This window comes from Lynx rufus, unplaced genomic scaffold, assembly GCF_022079265.1.
Source record: "Lynx rufus isolate CCGP_SWC_20201006 ecotype Redwood Valley unplaced genomic scaffold, mLynRuf1.p SCAF_6, whole genome shotgun sequence".
Lineage (NCBI taxonomy): Eukaryota > Metazoa > Chordata > Mammalia > Carnivora > Felidae > Lynx > Lynx rufus.
In genome coordinates this window covers 17,010,868-17,032,136 of record NW_025814878.1, presented here as the reverse complement: position 1 = coordinate 17,032,136, position 21,269 = coordinate 17,010,868, and the positions used below count along the sequence as shown (strand labels likewise).

Genomic DNA, 21,269 nt, shown 5'->3' with positions numbered 1-21,269 from the left:
AGCACCACAGACTGGCGGGGGGGGGGGGCAGGGGGAGAGGGCGGCGCTTAACCAACAGAATTTATTTCCTCACAATTCTAAAGACTAGAAGTCTGAAATCAAGGTGTTCACAGTGTTGACTTTTTTTTTTTCCTGAGACCTCTCTCCTTGGCTTGTACATGGCCTCCTCTCCCTGTGTCCTCACCTGTGTATCCATGTCCTAATCTCCTCTTCCTATAAGGACATCAGCCAGACCGGAGTAGAGCCCATCAATGACCTCATTTGATCTTAATGGCCTCTCTAAAGGCCATTCCTCCAAATATAGTCATTTCTGAGGTACTAGGGGGTTAGGACTTAAACATATAAATTCTAGGGAGACACAGTTCAACCCATAACAGCTTCTCTAGCAGCCCAAATTTGAAATGTATGGTCCTTGGGTCTATGACCATTCTAGTGTTTTTGAACTTGAGAGAGGAAGTCAACATTAGCTCATACTGCTTCGTTCACCCAACTGTGCCATTAGCTAATATCATTTAAGTACATGCTGCTTAATGTTTGGGTCTGTTCTGGCTTCACTGATTTTCATTATTTTCAGTTAGATACCCTCCATTGCTTGACTTCCTTCACAGGTCTGTTAATCGTCCATTGTCTATACATAAACCGTGTTTCTTTAAAAGGCCAGGGCCCCATGAGATTCTATAGATTGTAACCTGTGGAGAGGCATGAAAAGAGGGAGAAAACTCTTACAGATCACAAATTGTGAAAATAAGGAAGAGTGTGTTCCCTAATTCAAATTCAGACCTTTCATTTGACAACAACACAAGGAGATTATTATAATCTGGTCACACTCCTCTGCTCGTTCCCTCATCTTTTTCCTTTGAAAACCTAAATGGGTGCTCAGATTGAAACCATCTCACAAATCTTTCAAATTCTGTTACTTAACCCCACAGAATTAGATGCCTTACCTATTGTTTAGTATTTCCTTCTTTGGACTTGACATAGAAAATTCAAATGCTTTCTATCAGAATAGTCATCTAAGAGAAAATTTCCATTGGCACAAAGTATAAAGATTTGTACTCGGTGCATGAAAGAATTATCTGGAATATCCAAGTCTGTGTATTGTTTTGTTTCTTCTTACTGGATGGTTCCCTTGGAATTTCTCTAGGTATGTCATTACCTCTGGAAGTCTTCCTTGGCTAAGAGGAACACAGTAACACAATACAAAAGTAAATAGGAATACAGTATTAACATTTTCTCTTAGCTCTGCCTCTCTCCCTCTGTTGTGTGGTGCCCAAATGTGTTTCTGGGGCTTAAATTGTGCCTCTTGCCACTCTCATCAAAGGCACATTGCATATGCCCTTTAGACATTTTTGACATTACTTTGGCCAGAAACTTTTTGCACCTGCTTAGGACTTGAGATGTTTCTCAGCTTTCAGTGTCCTTCCTGAAGTTAGTCGCGTATGCTTCATGGTTTGTGACAAGAATGGGAGACTTTGTGCTTGCTTATTTGTTTGGTTACATTTGCTGTGTTCCTCTGTTTTCACTAACTTTGTGGTTTTCTCTGTGTTTTGAAAAAGGGAAGAGAAGTAATAATACCTTTAATTTCACTCCTCCTTTTAAACTGAGAAGTCATATCACATTCCGTTGCATTTGTATACACCTTCCCAGGTGGGAAGCTTCACAGAAGAATAATGAATCAGATGAACAGCTTCACTTACTTTTTTAACTCTTATTTTTTGCTGATATTTTATAGTCCATTTTTTACATTCGTTATAATCTTCCCTGTTAATATATGAGTCACTTTCCTTTTTAGAGCCACTAGCCTTTTCTCTTAACTGAACTTTTGAAGTCCCTCTGTTATATTTCCCTCTGTCTCTCCCTCCCTTTCTCTCTCTCTCTCTGTCTCTCTGGTATTAGGAAGAGTTTTGGGCAATGTTCTCCAGAAATCTCCAGATGTTTCCCACTGTTTCTTACTCTATCATTTGAGTTTTTGCATCCAGTTTCCCGGTTTCTCAAACTAATACACAGAAATGCATCCTGAGGAAAAAAAAACAAACCAAAAAACACAAAAAGAAAAACCAAACCCTGGTAACTAACTGTTTCCCAGACTCCACTAATTTTATAGCAAAGTCATATTTACAAAGGACATGAATTTGTCTCTTTATTTGCATTTTAATGCAAACTGGGTTTTTTTCATTAAAATAAAATTTTATGGTTTTTCACCTTTCTTTCCCCAACTTTGTTTCCCAGCTTTCCTTTCCAGTGTGCCCTTACCTTTGCTGTGGCTTCACAGGTTTTCCCTTGCCCCTTCTGTGTCTCTCCCATACCCCGTTTCCTCAGTAGGGTCTGGAATTTCAGTGTGGTTTTATCACTGAACTTTTCTCCCTTGTTAAAATGTGAACCCTCCCTGGAGCAGCGCCACTAGGAATCACTTGAAAAGGTGTCATCTTTACTCTTCCTGTGGCTCCTGGCCTGGGAGGGAGGTGCCCAGCCCAGTGGGTTCATTTCATCGGAAGGATGGGAACAGCACTAATGCCTGGAACCTGATTGACGGACATGTCCTTATACCCGTAGGCATCTATAGTGTGAGAATGCTTATCATGTATGAAAACGATTAATGATAACATTTGTAATTAAACACCTTTTGCCATATTGACTGACACGGAATCCTAAAGGGCAAAGCACCCAAGCACTCACCTGTGCCTGGAGAGCCTTGGGCATGGCTCGAGCTTCTAGGCAGCAAGGTGCTCAGCCTCGGCTTAGAACCTGCCTGTGGTCCCCCGAGGCCTCCAGGCTCTGGCTGCCAGGTGATTGCCAGCCTCACAGAATTCCACTCCCTCGTGGCTCCTTCGGGCCCCCACCTTTTGTTTGTCAGCCAGAAGTTTGCAGAGAAAGTAAAGTTATTTTTGCTTCCCGGTGCAGGGCAGAAAGGCAAGGGGCATGATAAGGGGGCAGAGTGGCACCCTCTACTCCGATTTTCCTGAAGAGACCTCTTAGCCCCAAGCTTTTCCTGTTGCTCCCATTATCTCTCTTTCCTTCTCTGTCTCTCTCACCTCGACTGCAACTGTGGCAGCAAGAAAGACATGGGTAGGTTATCTAGGATTCGTATTGTCTCCACTAATGCTTCCTCCAATAACGAGGTTAATTGAGAGCTGACAGTAATTGCTTGATGTGGGCATGAAGCAATAAATACGATTTTGGTGACCCATGGACCTAATGCATCTACTTCATGGACTCTTTCTCTCGGATATATAAAAATAATGAAGCATTCCAATCAAAGATAGTTGGCATAAAGTTTTGTTTGAGCATAACCTTGAAGAAATTAGGCGGTTGCTTGAGTGAGCCTAGCCTGTATCATCCTGATTTGTGCAGATTCCCATAAATGCAAAGCTGGCCTTGATTAGTAACGCTAATGGCCGGAAACCACCACCACTCCCAAAGCCTTGCAACTCATTTTGCAGGGATAACCCATGGGAGGCTCTTCTTACCATGTGCAGTTTATTTCTGAACCCTGTCACCCTTTTAAAGAAGCATTACAAATAACTCTATGACATTATGTGGTCTGGAAGCACTGAAGTTTATTAGGAGCAATCAAACCAAGAATGTCTTTTGTCTCCTGTGAGTTTGTTGACTTTCGTGCTGGCAGATACTCTTCTAGTTAAGAGAATAGGCTAAGGCTTTCAACCAACCAACCAACCAACCAACCAAACATACAAACAAGCAAACAAAAAGATAAAGAGGAAGAGGAGCAACAAAATGAGTATGACGGGTATGAAATGGTTTCTCTCAAAAATTCTAAGTGTGTCTCCAACTTTTATCCAAAGCAGCCCATTTAATGGCAAAGAACCATCATACATTTCCCATTCATTCAGGTGCGTGCATCCCATTTATTTGCAGCTTCTTAGCTTCTATGGGACATGGAATCAAATCTCACCACCTCCCCAGTACCTCTTTGTCCCTTCTGTCACTTGACAGAAGGTAGGCTGTCACTAAACTGACCTTGACTGATTGATGGGTAAAGATGAGGATGTCCCTGTCTGTATAGAGGGGGAGTGGGTCCAAGCAGGGCCTAGAAATTTGGGTTGTTCTAACCAGGGATGGGCATCCAGGGTATCCCCAAGCAAACCAGCATGTGCCAAGATATGTTCTTCTAGAATTTGGGCTTTTTACCTGAGTTTAGCCTCAGTTACTTGTTCAGTAACCATTTCTGGTGTTATAAGTATATTCTTGTAAAGACTTGGTGAAGATTTTATATGTACCAACCTAGTCTAGACTCCTTTAAAACTTGTTTTTGCTTGTGATGGGGACTGTGTGGTACCTGCTCCCTTAGGAAATATGGAAAACATAATTTGAAATCTCAAATGCAAACTTAAAGAAAAAGTATCTAGCAGTTATTTTCAAAAAGTGAGTCTTTATTTATTGACATACTAGCTAACTCTGAGCCATTCTTCAGAAAAATTTTGTGAAGCATACAAATTTAGATCATCATATCCCTACAATTTAAAAAACATTGTTTGCCTTTCTGATTTTCAAGTAAGAGATTGGCTTACATGGAAAGCAAACAATTAATATGAATTACTAATGTTAATATCTGTTAATGTAACATATAAAGGAAGGGAATTTGATTCTATTTGAGACTGTATGAAGCCAATGCCTTTTCTTCTGTTTTGATATTAAGGGAAAAAATTTTTAAAGCGCATTATTTACTTTATTCTACAAACTCTGGATTTAATATAAAAATACACTTAATATCCGCTGATCCTCTCTTTATTAAATTTTCACACAGGTACCTAAAACCAAACTCTTTCCTGTTTTGTTTTGTTTTTTTCAAGACTTCATTGATGTTTTAAGTTTCTTCAAATTCCCTTTTCCTTTCTCCTCACCTTTGAAATTAAAAATATAATATCTGCTAGGTCATATTTTATGGTAAAACCCAGTTCATTTGGAGTTGAGGAAATCATGTGCCTTCTCCCTGCTCTGAAATGAGTGTGAGTTGGGTTTCCAAAGAGGGAAGATTCACAGATGAGGATTCATTCAAGATCAATAAACAAGGTTAAGTTTTCCCTCCCCTACCAGGAGACATACTCAGGAGACTATAATCACCTAACCTAGGTGAGTGGTCTTACCTCATTTTTTGGATTGCCTTTTCCAAAGACCAAGGACATAATGTGATTAGACAGATGTATGAGAGGGAACCAGGTTGCTTCTCAACCATCTTAGATATATTTTTTCTCCTCAGTGGAAACCAAAGATTTTTCTGCCTAAGTGACCTATTTGATTTGTACACATTCATGCCAACTCACAGCAGCCAGCTTTCTCAATGCTTGCAAGATAAATTTCTTCCACACAAAAAATAATCACTCTTTAACAATATTTTCTATAGGTGCCCACTTTTAATCACACTACAGTGGAAACCACACATTTATATCCAGAACATTCAAAGGACAGCAGTTCTAGTCAAGTCGATAATGATTTGTGGGTAATGGAGCTTACTAGGTAAGCAGATAGTGCTAAGAGCCAAGATAGCAGTAAGGATGGATCTTGTCCTTCAAGAGTCTCACAGCCTAGAGAAGGTGACTTTATAAGCTATATCAACAAGTAAATTAAAAGAAGGCATGGTGTGTATAAGAGTGCATGGGTCTAAGGTGCAGAAGTAGTCCAGAAGAGGAAGGGATTGATTTTAGTGAGTGGGAGGTCCTGGAAGTCTTCCCAGAAATGATGATATCGGAGCTCTGTTTTGAAGAATGACTACAGACTTATTGGATGTATGAGTTAATGATGCTTTCAGCTGCAAGTAACGGAATACCCACAGGTCTCCACCTGGCTTACTCTTTCAATTCATTCAAGTCTCTGTTCAAATGATTACCTCTCAGAAAAGCTTCCATGAATAATCAATATAATTAGCCTTCCATTACTCTCAGTCTCTTTGCCTTGCTTTATAGTCTCCATAATGATTACCACTACCTGGCACATTATATGTGTATCCTTTCATTTCTGTAGCATATGTCTCCTCTGACTTGGTACATACCTTATGAGGCCAGGGAGGTTGTGTGTTTGATTTACTGCTGTAACCCAACCATCAGGAGTGATGCCTAAATAATTCAGTATTTATTGAGTGAACATCCATCCATCCAGTTGTGGCTTAAGCAATAAAGATATTTAATATCTCACAAAAGTAGAAACCTGTAAGCAGGTAGTTTTGGGATGGCATTGCTCAGTGTTATGATTTGAGACTTAAGCATTTTTTATTGTTCATTTTTTTATCTCCAGAGCGTTGGCTTTTTGTCCTTGGACTTGCCACCTACAGTCTCAAGAGGGTTGGCAAAGCCCCAAACATCACCTCCTTCGGAGCCATGTTCAAGGCAGGATGTGGAAGAAGCTCTTGAGGGAGCTCTCTGCATATGTTTGTCTCTTCATCAGACTAATGAATATTTCCTATAGGCCCCGTCAGCAGACCTCCCCATAAGTTTTGTTGGTTAGAACAGTCACATGGGTGGAACCAGTGGCATGGGAGGCTGGGAAAGCAGGTAGAAGAAGGGAATTCACTTACCATGAGGGCTTAAACTAATTCAGATTGAGCTTTATAGGTCAGGCACATTGCTGCCCAAACAAAACCAGGAGTTTCAAGAAACATGATAAGTAACAAATATTGAGAATGGCTATGAAATGTAAACTAAGTAAAAACCAACAGGATTTTAAGTAATTTGTTGTTCATCTATGTATGTTTTTATGAAAAATAGATACAGTCAAACTGATGAGACTAATCATGGACATTTTCTGTCTTAGTCAAGAAAAGCATTTTTTTCCCATTCATTCTCTGCCAGCACCATTTTTTGTACATTCTCATTAGTATTATTATAAACGACTATCAAAATCTGATATTTGAAGAAGTTGTTCTCAAAGGAAGTCCCATATGTTACACAATTGACTAAATCATTTCTGTTCAGTTTCTGAAAGTCCATAGATTTGTACGAGGTGGCCCTACATCAGACCAGCAACCCATATATGCAGAAAACCATGTTCAATGAGTAAAATCTTCCTTTAATAGTCCCGTAGAAATTGTAGAGAATGATCATGCACTGGGTGTCATTTCACCAAGTTCCCACTCTCTCTGGGCCAAAGGGCCACAAAAGTATCTCAGGAAATGAAAATACCTTTTTTCCATATTTATATCCATAAGTAAAAAATATATTGGAAGTATGTGATTGAGAAAAGGTAGAATTGATCTCTGGTAACATTAATAATGTGATGCGTATAAAATAGGCATACAATTCCTATTCTCAAAAATAAGACCCCCCCCCCCCCGCAAATCAGACTCTTTGTAGGCCCTTGTTTCGAGAACCAGGAACAAGTTTCAATATTAGATGCTGATTTAAAAAGAAAAGGAGAAAGGGACACCATTCATTTTTCTTCTTCCTTCTCTGCATATCATTCTTCCTCCTGATCTCTGTCTTACCTTTCTCCCTCATCCCTCTACCCCAAACCCATCTCCCTCTTTGTAGAAAAAGAAACAACGATTTGCTGTGTGGGTGTTCTGAAATTACTACAGTCCCTGTGGGCGTTTTGAGGTAACTCTTACCTGTTTTAGCTGGATCAAAATGTGCTATGTCACATCAGTCGACATCAGAAGGAACATTTCCCCCCAAGGAAGGAGCTAGTGGACTTTCCACCCACTCAAGGTTTATTAACTTTTAGTTGTGCCTGTGCGATGACCATGCTAACGATTCGCTTATCTTACCGCAAATAGCCAGTCCTGGATAGGACTTTCATTCATCATGCCTTGTTCTAGCTCTCTTAGGAACAAGAGGTGAGGCATAATTCTGACTTCGGGGCATGTGTCAGGGGACAGGTGGGAAAGTGGGAAGACGAGGAGCTGGGGGTCAATGAGGGGAGAGCTTGCGTGGAGCCATAGCTCACAGGTAGCCCTGTGGCCCCACTCACTGTCTCCCACACTCCTCCGAAGAGCAACTCCCAAGTGGTTTCCCTCTTCAGAATGTCCCTTATTCTGTAGCTTACGTCTGTGCTCCATTCACACAAAGGAACACACACACACTGGGTGTTGGGCTGCGCTGCCAGTTTGGTGGACGGGAGGAACATGAAGGGAGCGTGTCCCAGAAGGAACAAGAAGGAGTTCTTCCTTCCCAATCTGCTTTTGTGCACCTCTGGGTGCCCTGCCACTCTGTTCATCATTCACCAGTGGGAGACGGGGGAGGGGTGTAAAATGAGAAGATTCGGAAAATACGTGGTGGCGTGCCCACGTGGGATTGCATGAATGGGGATGAGCTTGCTGTGCCCATTTGTTTGGATCACCTTGCCACTTAATCTGAAGGAGGGCCCGTCCCCTCTCTTCACCTTAAAAATCTACACTGGGGGGGCGCCTGGGTGGCTCAGTGGGTTGAGCGTCCGACTTCGGCTCAGGTCACGATCTCGCAGTTTGTGAGTTGGAGCCCCCATCGGGCTCTGTGCTGACAGCTCAGAGCCTGGAGCCTGCCTCGGATTCTGTGTCTCCCTCTCTCTCTGCCCCTCCCCTGCTCGCGCTCTGTCTCTGTCTCTCTGAAAAATAAATTAAAAAAAATAAAAAATTTTAAAAATACAAAAGAATGACCTAGTTCACACAAGCACAAATAACTAAACAGGAAGAAGCCTCAGCACTCCCATGCCCGGAAAATAATACAAGCACGCACATGCCGTGGGGATGCTGTCAAAATTAGCATGGAGTGAACAAAGAAAAACAGCCCCTAGATTCATTAATATAGTAACATTTTTGTCTGAATATTCAGAAATGCTACCTGTACCTCCTTCCTGCTGTGATTACCTTAGAGTTTTAAAGAAGACACATACCCAGAGGCGTTTGCTATTGCCTTTCTTTTTTGTTTCCAGCCTGTGAAAGAGCAGTTCCATTTGCACCTACTGACACTTCTCATCATCTCCCTTCCTATAGAGGCAAAACCCACAAACAACTCAAGAGGCTGGAAGAAATCTCATAATGAACACCAACTTATGCTGCATGCTACTGGGGGACAGACACAGTGCTAAGGGCTTTACTTTAATTGTGTATTGAATCCTCATAGCCCCCAAAGGTAGAAATTACCATCATTCCTACTTCACAGAAGATGCTTGTATTTTACAGTTTTACAGATGGGGTTTCCCGTTTACAGTTGCTTGCCTGAGGTCCACGGTTAGTCAGTGGTGCAACCAGGACTTCAACCCGACACTGACAAATGGGGTGCTTGCTCTTAGCAAGTGCTCTAAACTTTTTGACAAGCCAGACCTAACTTTGCTTTTCATCATTTGCCTAATAGGTATTTTTAGCTATGTACATAAGCTCTGAGCTGACCACAATTTCTAGTTTAGGAGAATGCATCAGAATAAGAAAGGGAGTTATGCAGAATCTGGATCAAAAGCCACTGTTTATCATTTTCCTTGAGGCTATTGAACAAATGCTGTTCATTTGTGCGTATTATTGTTCCCGTTTCATGTATTATTTCACACCATGGATCAATGGTTTTATATAGTTTTACAGGCCAGTTTGCAAAGTACAGATTTGGGCCCAAACAAGAACATCTTTCCTGCCTTGTCTTCTTGTTTCAGCCGCTGAGTACAGATTTAAGCTACCACACTTATCCAATGTGCTTGTTTTTAATATGTGAAAGTCAGGTTTTATCGACATAATTAGCTATGTTTTTAGAAATGGTTACCAAATGTATCCAGTGTCATCTGTAAATCATCTCTGGGCTTCCAAGAAAGCACAGTTCGTAGCTACACAATATTTTTGGCAAGAAATGATCCGGCACATTCTGTATGGGTATCCTAACAAATGAACTGTGCCTACCCAGCAAATATTCTACTAAGAATTCCTGAAAGCCATTTTGTTCTGCTTTATCAAGAGAGGGTTTTCAGTCAAATCTGCTTTTCTTTTTAAATTTATAATTTGTACCTCTACCTGCTTTCAACAAGGATTTGAGGTGGTCTAAGTCAAATCAGTTCATCAATGTGATCCAGTCTCCTGGGCCTCAGCATCGTTCAGCCGAGGCCGCCTGTTAATAATCTTGCCTTCTTGGATAAGTGTCTTCTCTATTTTGTTGCAGGATACACAGAATAACTTTTTTGTACATTTTATCTTGCAAAGCCAGGCAAGCTAGGAAAATAGGGAGAAATCTTCAAAAGGCTTTCTGGAAAATTTATTGAGTGCCACGCACCAGTCACTATGTTAAATGCTGTCACGCAATTTTACTTACTCTCAAAGGGGATCTTACAAAAACAAGAGGCAGTAGGAAGCTTACTCATCCCTGAGGCTGTGATACCAGCACAGAACGGGCTCCCTGAGGGCAGGCAAGATGTTGCCACACCCTCCGGCCGTAGGTTCTTGCTTTGTTCCGCCCTACCGGCCATAATGGACCTGGTCAGTAATGTTTGATGAATGCTTTGTGCTTGAAGAATCTCCAGCAAAAACCGGTAATGAGGAAGGAAAAAGAAAGAAAGCACTAGGGAAAAAGAATCATCCACAGGAAGTAGATTTTCTTCAGTTCTCCTGGCTACTTTTGCAGGTCAGCATCAGAACACATGTTTCTCCCCTATTTGACACCTTCTTGAAGGGCTGATCATTAAAATAATTAGTTTACTATAACCTCCTGGCTCTTAATTGACAAGAAGTGGTCCTCAACCAAAAAAAAAAAAGCAAAAATCCATAATTGATCAGCAATTCTAGAGGGGCTTAAGCAGATGACAAAAAATTCAGGTGGATGAAATGCCAGAACAAACTCCTGATGTGCTGTTGGTCAGACCGAGGGCTGACGCTCAGACTGCCTATATGCCTCTTGGAGCCATTTTGGTTCCAAAGATGAACTTTTGTTTGTTGACTCCTTGCACTTTGTTTACACAGCATAGATCATCATAGAATAGTGTAAAGGGCAAAAACAAAAGTCCACACAAATTTCCACAATGAACATTTATTACTTTCATAATAAGAAAATCTCACATGTATTCTCATTTGCAAATGTATTATCATTTACAGATGTTTATGCTCCATATTTAAAACTTAAATTGTTCATAGAGGAAGAGATAAGATTGATACCTAGTTCATCTGATGCTAAAACGCAAATGCACCACCCTTTCTAAAGTTCTTTCCGCATTGCAAACTGCACAGAAATGTCACGTATTTTCCTACTTGGTTTGTGCGTACAATCTAAACTAAACAAAACACAGGAAACCTTAGCCATTTTCCTCTCCTATCTCCATAGCAATTCAGAGAGAGTGAAGCGGCCATTTGTGGGTGTCCCAGTATGCTGGGACTGTACTCAAAGGTCACTGTAGCCCAGGACCAAAGACCCAGACACACAATTTTGTCAGTCTATTTAAGGTAATCCTTCTCTCAGTAAATGAATTCATGCTAATTGTTTGCAGACTAAAGTTTAGCTCAGAAAGATGATCGAGTAATTTATAATTACCAAGAAAAATTGTCAGACTAGAATCTGCATAAACTCTCTCCAAACCAGAACAATTTGCAGAAGACAAAGGGCAGCCAGATTTCTAGGTGAACTCAAATTCAAAGCAAGACACAGTAATTGGATGATATTAGTTGCAGCTGGTCAAATTACTACAGTCTGATGTGTCCTTTTGCACCAGAGGGACTGACTTGCTGGGTAGACTGGAATGCTATCTTGGGTGGCCAGAGTTGTGCCTGTCCTCCGTACAAAGCTGGAGACCCATTCTTGCTCTTTTATATCCATAAACCGAACCCACTATGATGATCACTTTACCCTTGTTCACATATGCTTCTTGGGCAGCCTGTAATTCATTTAATCAGGCTTCAAATTCCACTGTTATAATAGTATTCTGGTCAGGCCATTGTGATACTATACCCAAGGCACTGACTATAAGCCGTCGTTGATCCATAGCCACCTAACACAGGATGCTTCTACAAAAGGATGTTCTAATTACTTAATTAACTTCTATTAAATTAGATTTTTCTTAATTTTATTCTCAGGTGGTAACTTTAAGTTGTAGCTGGATGTCTCTCCTGTGTACTTATAGCTGCCTTGTGGATATTCATTTTAATGTAATCGCATCTAATAACAGACTACAGTTCCCTTTTATTAAAAAAGCAAGAGAGATACAGAGAGCAAGAGTTTGATTATTCAGTGATTTTATGATGACAAGAGGTCTGAATAGTTCTTTGAAAAATAAATTGCTATCAATGCTAATTGATTAGCAGTGTTTCTCTAACATAATAAAAATAGTCTTGTGCGAGGTTTATGGATATGTTTACCTATGTCATTTGATGTCACTTGACAGAGGGAAAGGCCTCTTGCTCAATTTATTTGGAGTGGAATTCAATTTAAAATGGATAGATTTAGGGGCGCCTGGGTGGCTCACTTAAGTGCCCGACTCTTGATTTCAGCTCAGGTCATGATCTCACAGCTCGTGAGTTCGAACCCCACATCAGGCTCTGCGCTGACAGCATGGAGCCTGCTTGGGATTCTCTTTCTCTCTGTGTCCCTCCTCTGCTCTCTCTCTCTCAAGATAAATAAATAAACTTGAAAAAAGGAATTTTAAAATGGATCAATTTAAAACTTTGAATCGATAAAAGGAAGGTTAGTTATGAGAATGCAAAAATGACCCACCTTATGTGGTGATCTCACCTGTGTGAGGTATAAGGTGATCAGATGTCGTCAAAAGAGCATGAGCCTTGGAGACAGACCTGGATTTTAATTCCGGATCCACCACTTTCTAATGCAGATTTCATAGGTTTCCAAAATCTTGGTTGTCTAACATGAAGAGTGGGCTCAACAACACCTAACTCACTTGGGTTATTGTGAAGGACAATGAAAGACACAGAGTATCTAGAACAGTGTTTAGCTGGATGACACATAAACAGCATCAGTTTCTTTGCATTTGCCCTAAAAATGGCCTCATATCACAGAGAATGTCCTGTGAGATGAGAGCATCTTTTAACAAAGTAGTATGCTGCCCCATCGCAAACACTCATTCGAAAGGTTAGAGGCTACAAGTTCTTGAAATTCCAAGAGTATGTTTGGAGGTGCCATCCAAAATCCCAGAAGGAGCTCTTATGGTTCATGAAGGCAGCAGAAGGTAGAGGGAAAGAGTCAAATATTGGTAAAAGGCTTCAAGGGGAAAATAATGTACTGTTGGTGGGGTTTATGTCATAAGTTAGAAATGAGTCCGCTCACCCACAGTTTCCAACACAGTTCACCTGGAAATTGTGTAGGTGGTGGATACACATTTTCTGGTGAGAATCAGTAACTACTGAACCAGAGGGTTGAAATTTGCACAAAAGAGGAAAAAATTGATCTCTTATAAGATCTTCCATGTCCTTAAAATTTTCACCAGATAAAGTTATCTGTGTTATTATTAATGAATATTCAGTTTGTTTCCAATTTTTTAGCAGTTCTGGGCAATACTGCCCTGAACATTCTTGTACATTCTCCTGTTCCACATGTGTAAGAGATTCTCCAGGAAAAAAAAAAAAAAACCAAACTTCCTAAACGGGATGCTGTGATGAAATACAGGTGTGCCAAGATGCATTGATCCCCTCCACCCAGGAGAATCTGAGCATGGTCTGGGGTGCCATACTCCCTAACAAGGAGTATTCTTATTATTATTTGCTGAGAATTCTTATCAAGAATGATTGCCACATTTTATCAGGCTTTTCCCCCTGCACCTGTAAAGGTGCTTCACTGATCCTTTCTTGTATGTTTGTTTTCTATTTCATTAATCATCTGGCTATTCTTTGCTGCCTTATGAAGATGTATACCTCACTCATTAATTTTTATGCATTTTTCTTTTCTCCTATGAGTATAGAAGCCTCCAAATTTCCCTCAGTTAACATGTTAACTACATCCCACAAGAATTGTATCTGCCATTTTTATTACTGTTTGTCTATAATATTTGCTACAGTCCATTCTGATTTTGTGTTGTATCCCTAAGTTTTTAAAGTATGTTTTCATATTTCCAAATATATACGCATTTTTATGTTTCTATTATTGATTTCAGACTCAACTGCATTTTGACCAGAAGCTATGATCAGTAAGACGCCAATACTCTGAAATTTTTTGAACTTGCTTTTTGGTTTAAATGGTGGCATATTTTGATATTCCTAATGAACTTAAAAAGAACACACGTTTCAGATCGCTACATCTTCCCAAAAGCCCATATCAGTCCACAAACCTACATGATTGCCATCTTAAGGTTCTGATGGCTATCTTATGGTTATGAATTTTCAGGGTAATTTTTCTTTCTCTTTCTTCTCAATACAGAGCTAAGATTCTAGCCGGCATGTTTTCTTTTCTTTTTTTTTTTTTTTTAATGTTTATTTCTGAGGCAGAGAGAGACAGAGCATGAGTGTGGGAGGGGCAGAGAGAGAGGGAGACCCAGAATCCAAAGCAGGCTCCAGACTCTGAGCTGTCAGCACAGAGCCTGATGCAGGGCTCAAACTCACAAACTGTGAGATCTTGACCTAAGCTGAAGTCGGTCACTCAACCAACTGAGCCACCCAGGTGCCCCAAGGCATGTTTTCTTATTACCCTGTTCTCTGCTGAGTTGAGGGTCACCCTTTCACTGAGGGAGTAACCCTCTGGGGTACCAGCTTTAGGCAGAGGAGTGGGTCCCCCACCTTGGGCAGTCTTTATCTCCTATCTCCTGAATTCCACAGGGCATCAAGAGATAAGCTCAGGGTCACTGTGGTTTGACAGATACTTCTGGAGGACAGCTGGCCTCTGTGCTTGCTGATCTCTTGGGATTCTCACTCACTTTATTTTGACATCTACAGTTTCATTACTTTTTGTGACATAGTGGTTTATTTTGAAAGGTGCTTCATGCTTCCTGGGTATGTTATGAAACAACAAAATCAAGGTTATATAGTATGATATGTATATTTAAGAAAGGGAGACACACATACACAAATGAACATATGGGAATTTATATGTGTGGATGTATGCCTGTTGTCTGGTATTTGCAGAAAGAAACATTGAAAGGATGAAAGAGAAACAATACATTGTCACCTGAATATGTTATGAAGCTTTTTTTTTTTTTTTTTTGATGGTGGCAGTTTTCATTGGGAGAGTAAGTTCAGAGCATTTATTCCACCAGCTGGATATATAAGTAAGTTCTGATTCCCTTTTTACACATGTCTTATCTAGAGAATGGGCTCACCCGTGGCTCCTACTGAATCTCCTTTATATCAGTGTCTCAATAATAGAAGTTACCTCACCTTGAAGTTTCTTTTCAAGAAGTGGTTGTGCCAGATACCTCAGGGTTAACCTCTACCATTGTGGAGATAAAGAACATCAACTGTTTCCATGTGTTTATCAGCTCCAGCTCCATTACTATGCATTTTACTGGAGTACTTGATTGTCTTTTTCATCCCATCTGTGCAGTTGGCTATAATCTTTGTAGTTGCCCATCTGAGTCTCAACTATTCCTGATTCTTGCTTATCATATCAGTTGGACCTTAGTAGTTCTTTTCCCCTATTTCATCCATGGATGGGTGACCAGAAAGTAGAATAGACAGTTTCCCCCTTAGGGGCTCATCTTCCCTACACCCTACCCCCTCACAGTGCATACCACCTTCCTAACCAGGCCCCCCACCGCCAGGACTCTCTCAATGCAGTATGAAAAACACTTTCAAAAGAAGGCTGCTACCACCGGAAGCCATCCCCGGGCAATTTGGGTTCACTTAATGGGAAATAGAAGTGAACGAAAAAGTGATCATTTCCATTTCCATGTTTCAGTCATTGTTGAAACAGATCAAACAGAGATGCCTGAGAACTGAAAAGAGACAGAACCAGAAGAATGTGGCCTGATTGGTGTGGTTTCAGCCTGGAGGCACAGGGATGACACAGGGCATGACCCTGGGCGAAAGAGTCTGAGGATGTCAGGTCAGAGGCACCCCGCCCCATAAGCTGGTATTCTGGGGGAAGACTCACATCCCAAAGATGACATGAGAGTAATTAGACGGGAGCTTATTAAGTAAGCTTTGAGGAAGGAAGAAGGGTGCATGGTTCCAAGGTGCAAGACAAGACCTGAATATCAGTTAAGACCAGCAAATAGTCTACTTCTCTATCCTGTGAATATGAATTTGCCAGAGGGAAGACGTACTTGGCCAAATAATTGTTGTTGAGATGCTTGAGATTCCACTAATGCATTTATTACTAGCGAAGACAAGAATGATTCTCCTGATTTGTTCTGCATCCCATGCTACTGTCCTATGGCTTTGTATGTCATGGCTGATCCAGAAGAGCAGCTTGGAGATTTTTCTCCACATGTCACCATCTTTCTTTTTCTTTTGATTTTTCTAGAATGATTATCCGAACATTTTACTCGACCAAACATTCATTGAATTCCTGCTGTATGCAGGCCTTGCTAGTGGACTTAGAAATGAAATTGTCTTTGACATTTAATCATTCATTCATTCAACTATTAATTCCTTCAAAGGAGTATGCTATTATGTGTAATAAGTATTAAGAAAGGTTAAAAGCATTGTCTCTGGGGTCTTCATTGTCTGGCCTCACATTCTGGCTTGGCCACTTTTTGACCCTGGAAAAGTTACTAAAATTCTCTGAAGCTAATTTCTTCATCCATAAAACCATAAAAATAATAGTAGCTGCCTCAGGGTAGTTGTAACTCTTAAATAATATTTTGCTTGTGAAGCCCCTGACCTATACATAGTAGAAACTAAAAAGGTATAAGCCAGAATATATAATATTCTCAAAATGTTAAAATATATTGACAGAGAACAGATCCATAGGTGGCTGGGGTCAAGGTTGGGGAAGGGTGTGACTCTTAAGGGGGTAGCATTAGGGACTTTGTGGTAATGGAACTCTTCCGAATCCTGATTGCGGTAGAGGTTCCAGAAATGTGTCCATGTGGTAAAATTGCATGGTACAATACACCCCTCAAAAAATGAGTGGCTGGAAAAACTGGTGAAATCTGAATAGGTCTGTAGGTCTCTAGTTTCGTTAATAGTACTGTGCCAATGTCAGTTTTCTGGTTTGAAAATGTACCATACTTGTGTAAGATGTTATCCTTGGGGAAAGCTGGGTGAAGGATACACAGGAACTCTCTGTATTATTTTTCAACTTCTTGCGAGTCTTTGATTATTTCAAAATAAAGAGCCAGGAAATAAACATAGAACGTGCCAAGGGAGATGTGAGGATGCAACAGAGAGGAAATCAACTGGTCCTTGCTCTCTCATCAAGTTCACATCCCACTGGGAAGAGAAACCAGTAATTACACAGTCACTTATTTCATCACGATTATGCCTAGCTTTATGAAGGAAAAACATAACGGGCTATGAGAGCACATGCTAGAAAAAGGGACAACTCAGGGGAGGCTTCTTGGAGCTTATGCTATTTCTGATCCCTTCTACATGGTAAGGATGAGCGGGGAGGGGTGGTGGGAGGCATTCCAGGCAGACGGAGCAGCGGATGAGGGGCCTGGAGAGCAGACAGAGCCTTCAGCAGCTTGGAGGGGCCAGCAAGCGAAAGGACACATAGGAGATAGTTAAATGGGCTCATGTTATAAGCAGAGGCCTGAAGTGGGTCAGGGAAAAAAGTAATTACTTTTGACGAGAAATTGTAGGGTTTTTTTTAGGTGGTGGGGACAGCTGCACAACTGATATCTAACATTTGATAGAGCTTGGATTTTGGAAAAAAATGTACTGCATTTCAAACTGCTATTACAAAAAGCAGAAAGGAATGGATACTTGGAAATATGTGGTAAGTTTGGGAAACTATACATATTCTGTTGACTGGGTTCCTGGAAGAAGCTGGAAGGGAACTGGAAAGAATTTGGGACCAGATCACAAAGGGAGTTTTTATTTTATTCTGCAAGCAAGGGGGAGCCATTGGAAGTTTTAAACGGAGAAGTTCTTAAATGTTTTTAGTAAGATAACTCTGAGGCCAAGATAAAGCATGGATAGAATTTAAAGGAAGCTGATGCCAGTGGCTCTAGCCAAGGGGCTACGGCAATAGTCCAGGACAGGGACAGCATGGCCTGGAACCGGGGTAAAGGCAGTAGGCACTGGGATCAGGGAATGACAGAGGAGCCTTTGTGAAAGTCAGCTCAAAAGGCAATGGTGACCTTGGATCCAGGAGCTTCACTTCTAGTGACTTATTCCTCTGAGGTACTCATGATTTGGGTGCATGAAAACACACACATCACAAAGCATTGCAGCATTATTGGAAATTGTACTATTTGTAATGAATATACATATGCATTAGTGAGTGCTTGAGTAATTATAGTGCATAACCATACAGTGTGGCACTATGAAGTGCTTAAGAAAACTGGGATATCACCTTAAAACTTTCTTAAGTTAAAAAACCACAGAAGATAGGAGCACGAGGGTGGCTCAGCCAGTTAAGTGTCTGACTCTTGGTTTCAGCTCAGGTCATGGCCTCATGATTTGTGAGCTCCATACTGGGCTCTGTCCTGACAGAACAGGGCCTTCTTGGAATTCTCTCTCTCCCTCTCTCTTTCCCAACCTCTCTGCCCCTCTCTCTCTAAATAAACTTAAAAAAAATTGCAGGAGACTAATCAAAGTATGATCTAATTTTCTAGAATAATTAATGGAATGCACTTTACATGCATAGGAAAAGACCTTTTAAAGGATTACGTATCCTTTTGACAATGACTGTCTATACAGGGCGAGATTACAAATAATTTTTACTTTTTATGCATTTCTCTATAGTGATGTATTAAGAATGTTTTCATGCTTAAATATGTCTGTCTGTTGTGCTTATCCATGCATGGCATGGTCTTAGATTGGGCTTCCTATGAACAGGCTCAGGGTTGGAGAGCACATGCAGAAGGGGGTTCTTGGGAGAAACACCTGTTCTGAAGTGAGGAAGACAGTAGCGGGTAGAAGGGGAGGATGGCCCACACTGAAGTCGTAACAGGCATCCTGGGACCTTAGAGTTTCCCTGAATGGAGACAGAGGGGCTGGGGGCTTGTTTCCTTGCATCAGTCAGTCATTGGATTCAGACTTCCCCTGGGGAAGGGGCCTGACTTCGCGCAAGGCGGTTCCCAATGAGGGGGGATGCAGCTCAAGAGTGGCCAAAAACCAATATTCCCAACATCTGAGGGCTGGATGCATGGACCCTGAAGAGGGGATCAGGGAGAGGCACTACAGTATCCACCACAGTTACCTGATATGGGCATAAAAGCTGTTCTCTGACTTTGCAGTCGTTGTGAATAACCACACTCAGCTTACATGAATCAAAGATGAAGGACGAAAAATGGCGATCTCGGCGTGGCACAAAATTCAGTGAAATGAAATGTTTTTGACTTTAAAAAAAATCTTAGCAATTCGGACTAGAAAGCAATATATCCAGCCTGATGAAGGCACTTTCTCTAGCCTGCCCTTTCACTGAAGCTCTGACCCCTCAGGGCCCGCTCCACCAATCTGCGTGGGCCCGAGGCCCGGCTCATCCATGCCCGTGGCCACCATGCAGGGAGCACTCTGATTCTAGTAGGGCCATTGGCCCCCAGGGCAGCCCCAGTTTCTGTGTTTGCTACTGTTCTGGTTTTGTCTCTGTTCTGTTCTTGTCCGTATGGGTCTTTTTCCCCCCCACTAACTCCCAGTGACTTCCCTTCCTTTCTTGTCTGCTCAGCAATACATTTGAAGGTATATTTGTTGTAATTTATTTAGCACCTAGTGTTTCCCAGTGGGAGGGTTTTTCGGTGTATCTAGTCCACAGCACTGCAGAAAGCTGACCCCCAACCATCTTAACCAAAGGCAGGTTTTCCTTTTGCTGCTTATAATGTGACTTTCAGCTTTATGTGGCTTTATATTTTTATACTTTATTTCTTAAACTCTCCTCTCTTATCTTGTCTGTCTTCTTTATTTAATCTCAAATTTTCATCTTTGACCTCTTTTCTTTAATGGAGAATCATTTGATCATTAATTAATAACTTTTCCGTTTGTCTTGTTCAGGTGCCTTTTGCCGGGGGAGGTCATAGTCCCCCTTCTCTCTCTCTCTCTCTCTCTCCCTTTTGTGGTATTTATGAATACATTCCATGCTATTTCTTTTCTTATGATTACTCATCCTCAAATGGGTGTGTTCTTTCTGAGCCAGCTCTTTGTGCAAGGACAGAAGTGAGCTAGGGCAGCTTGAATTTCTGCCTGCTTTCCACCACCACCTCCTCTGGAGAGTGGCTACACTCATCTCTCTCCTTGACTCGTTTTGATCACAACCATTTTATATGGTGACGGGAAGCTTTGTGTGGGTCAGGTGAGCGTGCAGGCTGGCCACCGCAGATCCTTTCTTGTTTACCTAACATCCCCACATCCTGCTTCTCCAGAAATGATACGCTGGCCTGTTCCCACATTTAGCATCACCACTGCTGACACCTGAAGCCACGCAGGGATCAGAACGTCTCCCTGGTGCTCCCATGCATCTCAGACCTCCTCCTGTTCCCAGCAAGGGTCATTCAGTGTCCCTTAGAGTATGCCGCCTGTAGCGATCTCTCTGTTCTGCTCGCTCGACCAGAGAACCCTTGGATCTTGTTTCTTCCATCAGAGTCTTGTCTCGTCCCTGCTCAATTTTCCCAATTCTTAGCAACCTGTCGAAAAGACTGATATTTGGATTATCAGTGTTTCCTACTGCATTGGCTTCACTTTGTTTCTCATTCTCCTTGTGTTTGGTTGATTTGGGGAACGAGAGCATTTAGTACTTCCATCGTGATCCAGAAGTCCAGAGAAGGATTATTTCAGGGTGATAGAAGATTAATACAGGTGAAGGAGGGGCCAGCAGGTAGAAAGTCTGAGAAGAGATGGGCTGGAAGAATGACCCTGGAAAGAAGGGCTTCTCTTCCACACAGACAGGAGGACAAAAAACACGGAGAACATAAAAAAGGAATTTTAGGTCATTAGGAAGCAAATTGAAGGCTTGAAAGGGTACTTTCCCCTATGGGAGATGTAGAGCCTGACAGACATACAGGAAGCAGCAACACATCTTTATTCATTTACTCCGGGAAGTTTCATCACAAACATGCTATGTGCGAGGCAGTGGGGAAAAAAAAGGCTGCGAACAAGACAGACAAGTTCCTGTTTTTTGACACTTCACCTCCTCTTAAAGAGCCAGATAATGAACAAGTGAACAACAACAACAGCTTACTTTCTCTCAGGGTCTGTGATGGAAAATAACGTGCAGTGGAGTCAATGGCAAGGTCTCCCCCAAGGCCTGAAGGGACAGAGATTCCAGCCAGGTGAAAATGGGGTAAGAGAATTCCTGGCATTAAGAGTAGGAAATGCAAAGACCCTGAGGCAGGAA

The 21,269-nt window shown here is 41.4% G+C and overlaps 1 protein-coding gene across 11 annotated transcripts in view; it reads left to right on the top strand.

The window, feature by feature from the left end:
• The window catches only part of AIG1 (androgen induced 1), a 255,378-nt gene that overhangs the window by 58,085 nt on the left and 176,024 nt on the right, over window positions 1-21,269 (top strand). The gene's annotated exons all lie outside the window — the stretch shown is intronic.